Source organism: Dromiciops gliroides, chromosome 4 (genome assembly GCF_019393635.1).
Source record: "Dromiciops gliroides isolate mDroGli1 chromosome 4, mDroGli1.pri, whole genome shotgun sequence".
Classification (NCBI taxonomy): Eukaryota; Metazoa; Chordata; class Mammalia; order Microbiotheria; family Microbiotheriidae; genus Dromiciops; species Dromiciops gliroides.
The window spans coordinates 121,571,681-121,583,706 of NC_057864.1; positions in this window are offsets into that span (position 1 = coordinate 121,571,681).

The window sequence follows — 12,026 nt, forward strand, 5'->3', positions numbered from 1 at the left end:
TTTTAATAAATCTTTAAAAGACCAAACTCTTTCTGAATTTGTCAGTGATTTTAGCCAGCTCCCCCCCCCAATAAGACTGGGGGGTGGGGTGGGCATATTAAGACCCACATTTAGATTTTAAACAACACAGTATACACATGTACATACATATATACTTTCTGTAGTAGTAGGCTTCCACCAGTCACAGATGACCATGGATCAGTGCCTTGAAGAGCCACAGGCCACAGTGTGGCTGTGCAGTCTGATACGGGAGCCACAGCTCCTGCCACAACGAGGACATGGGAAAACTGTGCTCTCTGTTACCCATTGGTTCAAATATGCATAACTATATAAATCTATGTATATACATAGATTATATATACATATCATAACAGTGAGGGATAGTAAGTTCTAAGAATGTGCTCTAACCTAATGCTCAAGATTTTTTAAAGATTCCTTGTCTTATAATATTTTAGGTCACACTTGCTATCAAGAACAACTGAATTTTCTATTTCCATTATTGCAATTTGTGGCAGTCCAAAAAACCTGGAGTTTATGGGCCTCTCTGAACCAAAAAGCTTTTGAAACAAATTGTTTCCACTCTTGTCAAATGGGTATTTCCTCTCTTCCTACCCAACCCTCTTACTCTGTTGTTTTCTGGAAAATTCCACACTCTGTGATTATTTTCTGTATTTGATTCACCTGAACTTCCCACAACCAATATACAACTGTGCACTGGTAGCTTCAAAGATGGGAAGCCAATGTACCTTAATGGAAACCATGCCCCTCCCTGCACAATGACCTTAAGCTTTCCTGTTGCACAAATGCTTACAATCTAGTCATCCTTGCATCAGTTAGGAAGAGTGACAGAACATTTAATGGAACCTAGGTGTGCTAATTCTTAGGAAGTCTTTCCAAAGGACAATTACTGATACCCTTCTCTTTCTCATCCCTTCTAGGACTAAAAATTATTGTACCCAATTTTCTTATTGAACCCTTTACCTCAAATTCCCTCAGGTACTTACTGGCTTTGTGACCTCAGGAAAGTCATTTAACCTTTGTTTGCCTCAGTTTTTGAACTATAAAATGGCAATAATGATAGCATCTACCTCCCAGAATTGTTGTAACAGAATTGTTTTAATCTAATATTTATAAAATACTTGGCACAGTGTCTAGCAGATACTAGGGTACTTAATAAATATCTGTTTCCTTCCTCCCTCCCTCTCATAGTTCCTTCCTTCCTTTCTTCTTCCATCGTTTTTCTAGTTTTCCCATGCCCATACCCCATTGTTTCATTTTAGGCTTTAAGCTCCCCTTTTGTGGAAATATGACACATCTTAGTTAAGACCTACTACTTTATGAACTACTAGTTTGTCTGATTCTTTGGCGAAGTTATCTATCTCTAAGAGGCATAACTGCTGGTATAGGCTGGGCTGTTATTTTTTAATATTTTCCCTTCCTGGGGCAGCTAGGTGGCGCAGTGGATAGAGCACCGGCCCTGGAGTCAGGAGTACCTGAGTTCAAATCTGGCCTCAGACACTTAATACTTACTAGCTGTGTGACCCTGGGCAAGTCACTTAACCCCAATTGCCTCACTATATATATATATATATATATATATATATATATATATATTTTCCCTTCCTTTGGCTGTCTCTATTATGTCCACCATGAGAATAGTACTAACAGACTTATAAGGAAAAACAGGAAAAATGTACACATGATTCTACCCTACATATATGCATGTTAAAGACTGAGATACAAGTATCTTTTTTTACAGAAACAAAGCAATTTAGAAGTTTTAATTCTTCATTCACATATAAATTTATCTCAGGGTAACATAAAATTAATCAACATTCATTGAATAAGCATCTACCCATGTGCCAGACATTGTCCTAGAGTCTGGGGATATAAACACAAAAGTGAAATGTTCCTGACCTCAAGGAGCTTACATTTTTGTTGGAAATAATATGTCCATATAAGTATCTAAAATACATTTTAAAATATGGCAAGTAAATACAAGATAATTTTATGAGCAAGGAAACACTAGCAGTTTGGGGGGGAAGAAAAGCTTCATGTAAAAAGTGGTACATCAAAAATCAATAAAAAAAGAATTAATAATCATTTATTTCCACCTGTCTATGCAGTAAGAAAATAGTTTTTATTGGATGCCTTTTTCATGGAGAGTACTGCAATAGGACTGAGGGATGGGGTAGGTGGGCAGAAAACTGGGTTGAAAATACCCTTAATTTTAACACGATTATGTTTCAAGGAAGAAGCCATGAATGGCTGCAGATATAGTGTTGAGCTTGGAGTCAAGAAGACCTGGGTTCCAATCCCAACTCTCACATTTACTAGTTGTTTGACCTTAGGCAAATCATTTATCCTCTATGTGTCTTTGACAAATATCTTGGAATTCTCTATTCTCCTAGACAGGTTGTGATTTGCCTCAAGGGACAGAATTCTATAATAAAACCCAGAGATCCCCAACAGGGCAAAATCCAGATCCCTTCTGTAGTTACATATATTTAAAGAGTACCTTGGGAAGTTCATAGTTCCCAGGAAGTCCATTCGCCAAAGAGAATGTCATTGGACTAAAGAAAATAAGGTGAGCTGAGAGATTCAATCTAGTTGAACCTGTAGGACCCACCAAGTACAAGTGGGCTGGATAGTGACTGATAAGGATTCAAAGGGCTCTCATCAACTTTAAAAAGAAGTCAAATATATTTCACAAGCTAGAAACCTCCATCCATAAGCCACAAACCTACTTTTTAAGACTTTAAAAATATTTATAATTACTACATCTCACAGGCAAGTAAATATAGACAGAAAAGGATGGAAAGTAACTCCAAATTTATATATGAAAACCTCTACTTTAGTGAAAGTAGAGATTCTGACTGTACTTTATGAGTATTATGGGTAAAAAAATAGTTTTTTAATATTATGCTGATTTACTTCACATACTATACATGGAAAGTTTGGAAGCTGCTTAAGTCATTATGTGAAACATGAAGGCTTATAATGAATGATTGATTTAAAACCACATCTCAAAATAGTCCCTATTCAACCCACTTTTCCATGTACAATAGCATTAGGAAATTTCTTAAAGAAAAGTCTCAGCAATAAAATGCAGGAACTGGGTAGAGAACATTATCCCTACTCTGTCCAAAAGGTCACCAGATCAACATCCTCTCCAGCAAGAATAAAAAAGTTGAACCCAAGATTTATTTCTGAGACTAACACAAACAAAATAATTTCTTTCTGCTAGTTATCCAAGATCTTGCTTGAGTCCTCCCTGTCATGGCACTATCCTTATACCTTCCCACCAGATCCATCCACAACAACAGCTCCTATACCAAATCTCTATCCATCATCACAAGCTGGTTACCCATGAATATGCGGATGTTAGTAAGAAATGAAGTCCCACAGGAAGCCCCACTTTAGCCATCCTGCCAATATGAAAAACAACACATTTTAAAATCTGAGCATGTCTTCTATATTGAACCATTCTCCAACTCAACTCAATTCAGGAAACATTTACTGGGTGCATACAATAAATGAGCAAAGCATTCTACTAGGTGCTGAAGGAGATACAAAAAAATCAATAAGATATGATCCTTACCCTCAAATTGGTGTAACCTTTCTCCCAGTCACCCCAACTCTCAAACTTATAGGAATCTTTGGTTCCTCTTGGCTTTCCCTCATCCCCAACATCTAGACCCAAGCCAAAATGTACCCATTCTTCATTCATAATATATTGTCCTTCTCTTTCCTTTTCAGTAGCCAAAACCACATCAGAGATAGTGAACCAAATCATTCATATGCTATTGAGAGAGATTTCCTGCCACCCTTCCTATTTCAACCTTCTTTCGGTACATGGCCACAAGAATCTTTATTCCTCACTTTAATCTTTTTAGTCTGCTCTTAGAAGTCTGTGATAGCACCTAGCTACTCCCTGAATTAAAATGACATTCCTAATTCTAAGATGCCTTCCTCACAGCTTCCTGAATGTCAAACTCTACTTTCCATTACAGTGGCAATTTCACAATCAAATAGAAATGGGGTCACATACATAAGGATCCCTGTAAGCTACATTTTTACTTAGAAAACCATATATTAACATTATCTATGATTTACTATACTTTTATTTATTCAAATATTTAATGTTTATATTTTAATGTTAATGTTAACATTTAAATGTTAGATGTTTCCCAAATATATTTTTTTGCAGAGCAATGAGAGTTAAGTGACTTGCCCAGGGTCACGCAGCTAGTAAGTGTCAAGTGTCTGAGGCTGGATTTGAACTCAGGTCCTCCTGAATCGAGGACCAGAGCATTATCCACTGTGCCACCTAGCTGCCCCATTCACAAATACATTTTAACCTGGTTTGGGGTACACTTTAGTGTATTGTGGGCCACCACATGCAATCCAAAAGCAACAGTAGGCTAGACCCAGTATACCACTTTGCCAATCCCCGTGGGTAGTACAGACTGAAAAAAAAATCAATCCTTCTTGTACCTGATTAGAAAAATGCATGGATAATAGCCTTCCATAATGATTTAACGCTGTACAAAAAGAATAGTGAGGTAGTACATTGGATTGAAGTGATGTTCTGGAGATTTTTGAGATCAATATCATAGGGCCACCAAAATTCTGCCCCCTCCAAAAAAAATCCCTTTATATGACTTCATATAATTGTCAGAAATGACACACAGGGTAAAATATACCATCTTCCTCTGATATACCACTTCTGTCCTTGTGTTCAAATACTTAGGCTTATAAATTTAGACCTAAGAGGATCTTAGAGGCCTTTTTGTCTAAATCCCTAATTTTATAGTTGAGAAAACTGGGGTAGAGAGAAGTTGGCTTACCCAAGATCTCACAGAGGACAGGACTGGAATTCAGGTCTTCTGAAATGGATTCATGGCGTTCTTTATATTGTAAATTGCCTCAACTAGACTTATGTTTCCTAGCTCCAGTAACTCTAATTATCTCTGTTCCCTCTAACCTTTACTGTATTTAAAGATGTAATTAGATGTGGGCATGCTTATACATTCAAAATGTATGTACTTTCCAGAGTGTCAGGGGTTTTTCTACTAGATTGTATACTTTTTGAGGATAGTATCTATACCAATTACTTCTTTGGAGGCGGCCCATAATACCCACAACACATGCAGAAGACACTCAAAACATTTTTAGGGACTAAAGTGCAAGTAAGAGGAAACAGTAACTTCATTAGCACACACCTTCCCCTTTTATCTGTTTGATTCTCCAATATGATGACTGGTTGTTGTTGTTGTTTGCGGAGCAATGGGGGTTATGTGACTTGCCCCAGGTCACACAGCTAGTGCCAAGTGTCTGAGGCTGGATTTGAACTCAGGACCTCTTTAATCCAGGGCTGGTACTTTATCCACTGCACCACCTAGCTGCCCCAATATGATGACTTTTAGAAGCTATTGGTTCTACCTGGCTCTTTGGCTTGGGTCTGTGCTGTGGGAACACCCATCCCACCTCAGTAGCCTACTAACCTTTTTCTCCTCAGCAAGTTAATGGGTACAATTGCTAACATATGTTTGTGGAAATGGAACACATGCAAATGATTGTTCTCCAGGCAGAGTTGTCTTGGTGTGATCAACCACAGCCTTTATTTATTTGAGAAAAATCAAACAGAAGAATATCTCATCTGCTATCTCATGATTTTTCTGTACTTGATTATGAGCTTGAATGGCTCCAAACTCAATTTTAGCAATTTGTAAACAAAAAAATATATATGGGTTCCAGTGGAAAAGGATTTCATAATCCAACTTTGCAGGAATTTGCTCTTCTTGCAACCCATACTTAGATTCGATCAACATTTATTAAAAGTCTATTATATGTAAGGCACTATTCTAAGTATGGGGCATATAAAGGCAAAACCAAAAAATAATCCCTGACCTTAAGAAGCCTACATTTTATGAGTGATACAACATGAAAACAGATAATTAAAGACAAGAGAATTAGAGGAGGATCAACATACTGAGGGGTTGAGATAATGAATGGGAAAGTGCTTTGGAAAGCATCAAGCCCTGTTAAATATGGTGTCATGATAATAATAATTGTTGTTATTATTTAATTGTTATTATTGTTATAACTTAAGTTGTGGTCTAGGGGCCTAGCTCTAGTTTTACGTGGACTGGGTTCCTTCTTTGGAATATACCCCAAATCATTTCCTTTTCCTCATGCTCTCCCCTAGTATTTCCCCTGTAAACATAAGAATAAAGCTTGTGTATGGGTCTAATACCATTTAAGGGCAAGATCTAGGTTTAGTCCTCATGGTTCTATTTCTTCCTGCTACTCGGGTCTAGGCCCCAGACTTGAGCCAAGTTCCTAGCATATCACAGGCACTTAATAAATACTTGTTGACTTGAATTCTATTGGTTCAGAGACTCAATGTGGTCCACTCAGTTGTGGAACTTCTTTTCAAACAGCATGTTTCAGAAATTCCTTTGCTGAGTGATTCCCCTTCAAAGAACTATTTTGCCCCTCTGGCACTTTCTCTCCACAGCTCCTATCTCAGGCCAAGAGGTTCATTCCCATGATAACAGATGAGTAAACTTTCTTTTCTCACCAGGAATCCAAGTCCTCTTTCTTTGTTCTCTTCACTGTGTCTCTGTCCGTTCTGGTCTCTTCGATGTATTAGGCCAACCATCTATTGGGAGTATGCTTTCAACTCAACGTACTTGACATAGAAGGATTTTTAATGACCCATAATTCATTATTCAACAAACTTTAGAGCCACAGATCTTCATCAACAGCTTCCTTGGAAAGTCAGAAGAAATTGTATCTTGACACTTCATGGAGTTCCCTTACTCTACATGAAACATCAAGACTTGAGGCCCCTGCAAAGTCATCTTGAACTGATTTTCCAAATGAATCATTAAGTCCAACTTACTCCTTCAATCACAAAACCTCATTTAAAATTTATCATTCTGTCCCTTCCACTTTTATTAAGCACTCTTCAGAGAAAATTCAAAGAGGTAGGGACAGAATAAGCTAACGTGTTCCCATTGGCATCCCCTCCTGGAATGTTTGATTTATGCCTGGGGTATCCACTTCAAACTAAGGAATTTGGCATTCCTAGATGAAGTGGGGGAGGGAAGAGGAACTTTCTTAGCTGGTTCATGACAGCAGAGGCCTATAAGGCTCCAGGTATTGATCAAGTTAAAAGATCTTGGCCCCTATCCCTCTTTAATAACCATCAGGACCTTCCAGTAGCAAAGAAGAGTTTATGGATTTTAATATTAAATATCAACCCACACATACTCACAGAAATATGTTAATGGTACATTTGGAACTAAAGAAGCAATTTGACTTGTCAGGCAAGAGGTATAGATTATAAACCTCTATGTAATTCAAAATTTCTTAGAGGATTTCTATGTAGTTGGATAAAGTTTACAAAATTGCCATTGACTAATGGGAATAATTTTTTCTGGCTGTGTTAAAAAGTAGGTACAGAGTTTTAATGTAATTAATAGAAAATCAAAGAAAGGAACATCTTTTTTGAGGTATGCAGCAAAGCACACTGGAAAAAGGAGTGGCTATGGAATCACACAGCCTGTGTTCAAATCTCACCTGTGACTTTTACTTACTTGTGTTACCTTAGGTAAATTATTTCAATTCCCTGCGTCTTGGTTTCATTTGTAAAATGAGGGGACAAGACTAGATGGCCTATAAAATCCATTTCTGTTCTACATCTATGATCTGGCATGGGGGAGGGGGGACATGGCAGTATTATCACTTTTCAAATATGAATATCCTGAGCAAAATATGACCTCCTCTTTGGGGATGGGGTAAGGGAGGCAGAATATCTCTTTTTTGTCTCATTAAATGGCTCAGGCTGTTTTGTGGAAATGGTATCTCTCCTTTAAAGAGTATTCCAAACTGATTTATGTGCAAATGAATTGAAAACATATGGATCCAATTTTGCAAAAGTTGCTAAGAGTTTCTAAAAATGAAGGGGAAAGGACCTAGTAACTTGCATCAGGTTTTTATTGAAAACAAACATTTGAAAAACTGTCCAAACATACAACAGAAGTACATTTTGAACACCACATTCTCATCAAGAGGCAAAATGTTACTGGAACATTTGCACATCAAAGTCACTGATCATGTATACAAGTATATACATTTTAAAATAGTTTTAGAGAAGTCCCTTTGGCTCACTGCATCATTTCATGTGTGTCTACATGAGGCTACTAAACCAAATACCTTGTCTAAAACCCCATGTTTGGTGCCCATCTAATGATTGGGGGGAAGAAACTTTCACCAAAACATCTTCAGAGGCAAAAATATACCTTCTGACAAGTTACAAATTGCTATTACTCAAGGTCATCAATTTCCTGCACATCCTGGTCTTTTCTATTAATACACAAAATGTGCGGTCATATATACCACAACCTATTTTATGCCTTGTCAGTGTCTGTTTTCCAGTACACACATATTCAGTGCTCCAATGCACCCTCCTACACAATGCAGGCCACAGGCCACAGACCACAGCCACCTGGGAAAGGACAAAGAAACCTCCCTGGGGTTCATTGTATCCACCTGGGGAAAAAAGTCACTCCTATTTCATCCTTGGCTATTTCAGTAGCTGATATATTCAGGATTTTAGTGGCCAGGGTATTTTTACTCAAGAAAAAAGGTTGAGCAACTTAAAGAAACCAGGAAAAACTTTTGTCTACAGCAAGCTTATTTCCTAAGTTGATGAAAATTTCAAGTGAAAAAACTCTATAAAATTAAAGGAACTTATGTTCTTTTGTAACTCATGTCATCTATTGATAATTTATCAGGAAAAGCATCTAGAGGATTTGTTTTTAACTATTTTATGCCTCTACTACTGGTAATTTTATAGAGGACCCTAGCTTTGAGGAAGGAAGGAACAAATGAACAAGGGAAGGAGGGAGGAAGAAGAGAGGGAGGGAAAGAGAAAAGGAGAAGAGAGGATGGAAAAATGGAGAATAGGAGGAATGGGGGCAGGAAGTTTTCCCAAATAATAATAATAATAATAACAATAATAATAATTTCTCCCTGAGTCTTACTACCTCCTCCAATTATCATCCTTTTTTTTCCTTCTCCCTTTCACTACTAGAGTTTTGGAAAAAAATTCCACTTAGTGCCTTCACTTTCTTGGTACATACATCAACCCCTTTAATCTAAATTTAATCATAGAAACTTTTTTTGGTGGGGCAATGAGGGTTAAGTGACTTGCCCATGGTCACACAGCTAGCAAGTGTCAAGTGTCTGAGACCAGATTTGAACTCAGGTCCTCCTGAATCCAGGTCTGGTGCTTTATCCACTATGCCACCTAGCTGCCCCAGAAACATAGTTTTAATATTGGAATGAATCTTAGAGGTCATCAAATCCCATATTCTCATTTTACAAACAAGTAAATTGAGGTTAAGAAAGGCTAAATGACTTGTCTTGGGTCACAAAGCTGGTAAGTGCCAGAGGCAAGATTTCAACCCCACTTTCCTAACTCCAGGTCACTGCCTCTCAGTCCCCATCACTCCACTAAAATTCCTCTCTCAAAGACTGTCAGTGCTCTACATATTTTAAAAACTAATGGTTTTTCAATCGATATTTTTTCTCCTCAAACTCTCTGGCATTTTACACTTCTGACTATTCTCTTCCTTATTGATATCCTCTTTTCTGTTTTCCATGATACTTCACTTTCAAAAGCATCCTTATATTTGTCTGACCACTCCTTCCTTGTCTACTTTCCTGGCCCTTAAATATGAGTGTTCCTGAAAGTTCTGTAACTTAACTCTCTCATCTTCATTCTCTACTTTGGCAATTTCATCCACACTCAAGTCATCAATTGTCACTTCTATTCAGATGTCGTCTAAATCTAAATCTTCAATTCTACAAGGAGCTCTCCTCAGAGCTCCAAGCATTCATTTCAGTTGCCAACTGGACATCTCTTCCCAAAACAAATGGAATATGTTCCAAACTATAATCATCTACCTCCCAAAAACTGGTCCCTGAGAATTTTTCACTCTCTATTAATGGTACCAGCATCCTATCATTCTTCCTAGCTAGAACCCTGAATTCATCTTAAACTATTCCCTTTCTCTTACTTCCATATGTGATTGCCTAGTCATATTGATTCTACCTTAGAAGCATCACTCCTCTGTGTCCTCTTCTTTCAACTCCCCCTGCAATTACCCTAATTCAGGACCTCATCAGCTTTTGTCTAAACTTGTAAGAGTCTCCTAATGACCACTTTGCCTCCAATTTATCTGCTTGCTAACTCAAATAACACAGTACTGATCACATATTTGCTTTTATGCACCACTTTGGTCATGCCATTCTTCTATTCAAAAATCTTTTCATGACTGTCTGCTGCCTAACTATAAAATATAAATAAATAATTTTAAGATTCACAACCCTCCCTTATCTGTCTTCAATTTATATTTCCAGGCTTATTTCAAATTACTTCCCTCCATATACTCTGTGCGCTAGAAAGAACCGGTATGACAGAAAATATAGAATGTTGACCTTGGAGTCAGTAATATCTGGGTTCAAATTCTGTCTCTGATACTTGCTAGCTATATGAGGATAGTCAAGTCATTTAGTTTGTATTTCCTCATCTGTAAAGTGGGAATAATAATACCTCTTCTACCCACCTCACAGAGTCACTATAACTCAAATGAGATAATATATGAAAAGTGCTTTGAAAACATTTAAAGTGCCAAAATATCAGTTACTTTAATTATCAATTGCTAAGCACTGGGAATACAAAGAATTTCAAAAACACAAAAATAGTTCCTACCCTCAAGAAGCTTACATAGTACTGTGGGAGACAACATGAAAATAGGTACAGAAATGTGACGGGGGGGAGAAGGAAGGAAGGAAGGAAGGAAGGAAGGAAGGAAGGAAGGAAGGAAGGAAGGAAGGAAGGAAGGAAGGAAGGAAGGAAGGAAGGAAGGAAGGAAGGAAGGAAGGAAGGAAGGAAGGAAGGAAGGAAGGAAGGAAGGAAGGAAGGAAGGAAGGAAGGGAACTTTAGGAAAACAAAGCTCAATTAATGGGCTGGGTAAAACAGAAAAGGCTTCCTGTAAAAGGTAATATTTGAGCTGAATTTTCCAAGAAGTCACATATATAAAGAGGTGGAGATGAGGAGGAAGAGCATTCTAGGCATGGCAGAGCCAGTGCAAGGTCAAGGAGACAGAAGATGGAGCCATGAGCAAGGAGCATCTAGTAGGCCAGTATCATGACTAGAGTGGTTGAGGGAAGTAAAGTGTAAAAAGACTAGAAAGGTAAGAAGGAATTGGGTTGTCAAGAAATTTAAATTCAGAACAGAAGGTATTCCATTTGATCCTAGAAATAATAGTGATCCACAACAGTTTTTTAGGAAGTGGGGGGAGGGTGTAACATAATTTATTAGATTTATGCTCCAGGAAAATCATTTTGACAGCTGTGTGGAAGATGGATTATTAGACAAGCTGGACACTGCCACCTCCCTCAAACTGTTTCCTTCCATCTATGTGAATTTGCTCACATCAAACCCCATGCTTGAAACGAACTCCCCCTGTTCTTCCATTCTTCACCTGTTAAAATCACTCCTTTCCTTCAAGCCCCAGCTTAATCACTACCTCCTCTGTGAATTCTCCTGTTTCTCCAGATGAAAGTGATCTCTCCTTCCTCAAGTTTCTTATAGCACATCATCTAGACATCTCCTTTGAATTTGACACATTCTGTCATGTGACATGGTTGTTTGTGTATTTTTCTCCATTCCCCCACACATGCACCCACTCATTTATTTGATTGTGAGCACCCTGAGAACAAGATCTGATTCTCATTTTATTTTTACATCCCTAGCACCTAGCATGGTGTCCTGTGAACCTAGAAAATGTTTTTTGAAAGTAAACAATTAAAACAGTCAGAGACCAGCAGTGCTGCCACAATTCAGATAGGTAAGCCTCTAGTGTGGCAGCCCAGTTTTGATTTTTAAAAGTCTGTTTTTGTCATTCCCTTTTCATAGTGGAAAATTCTATATTGCAAACATGACA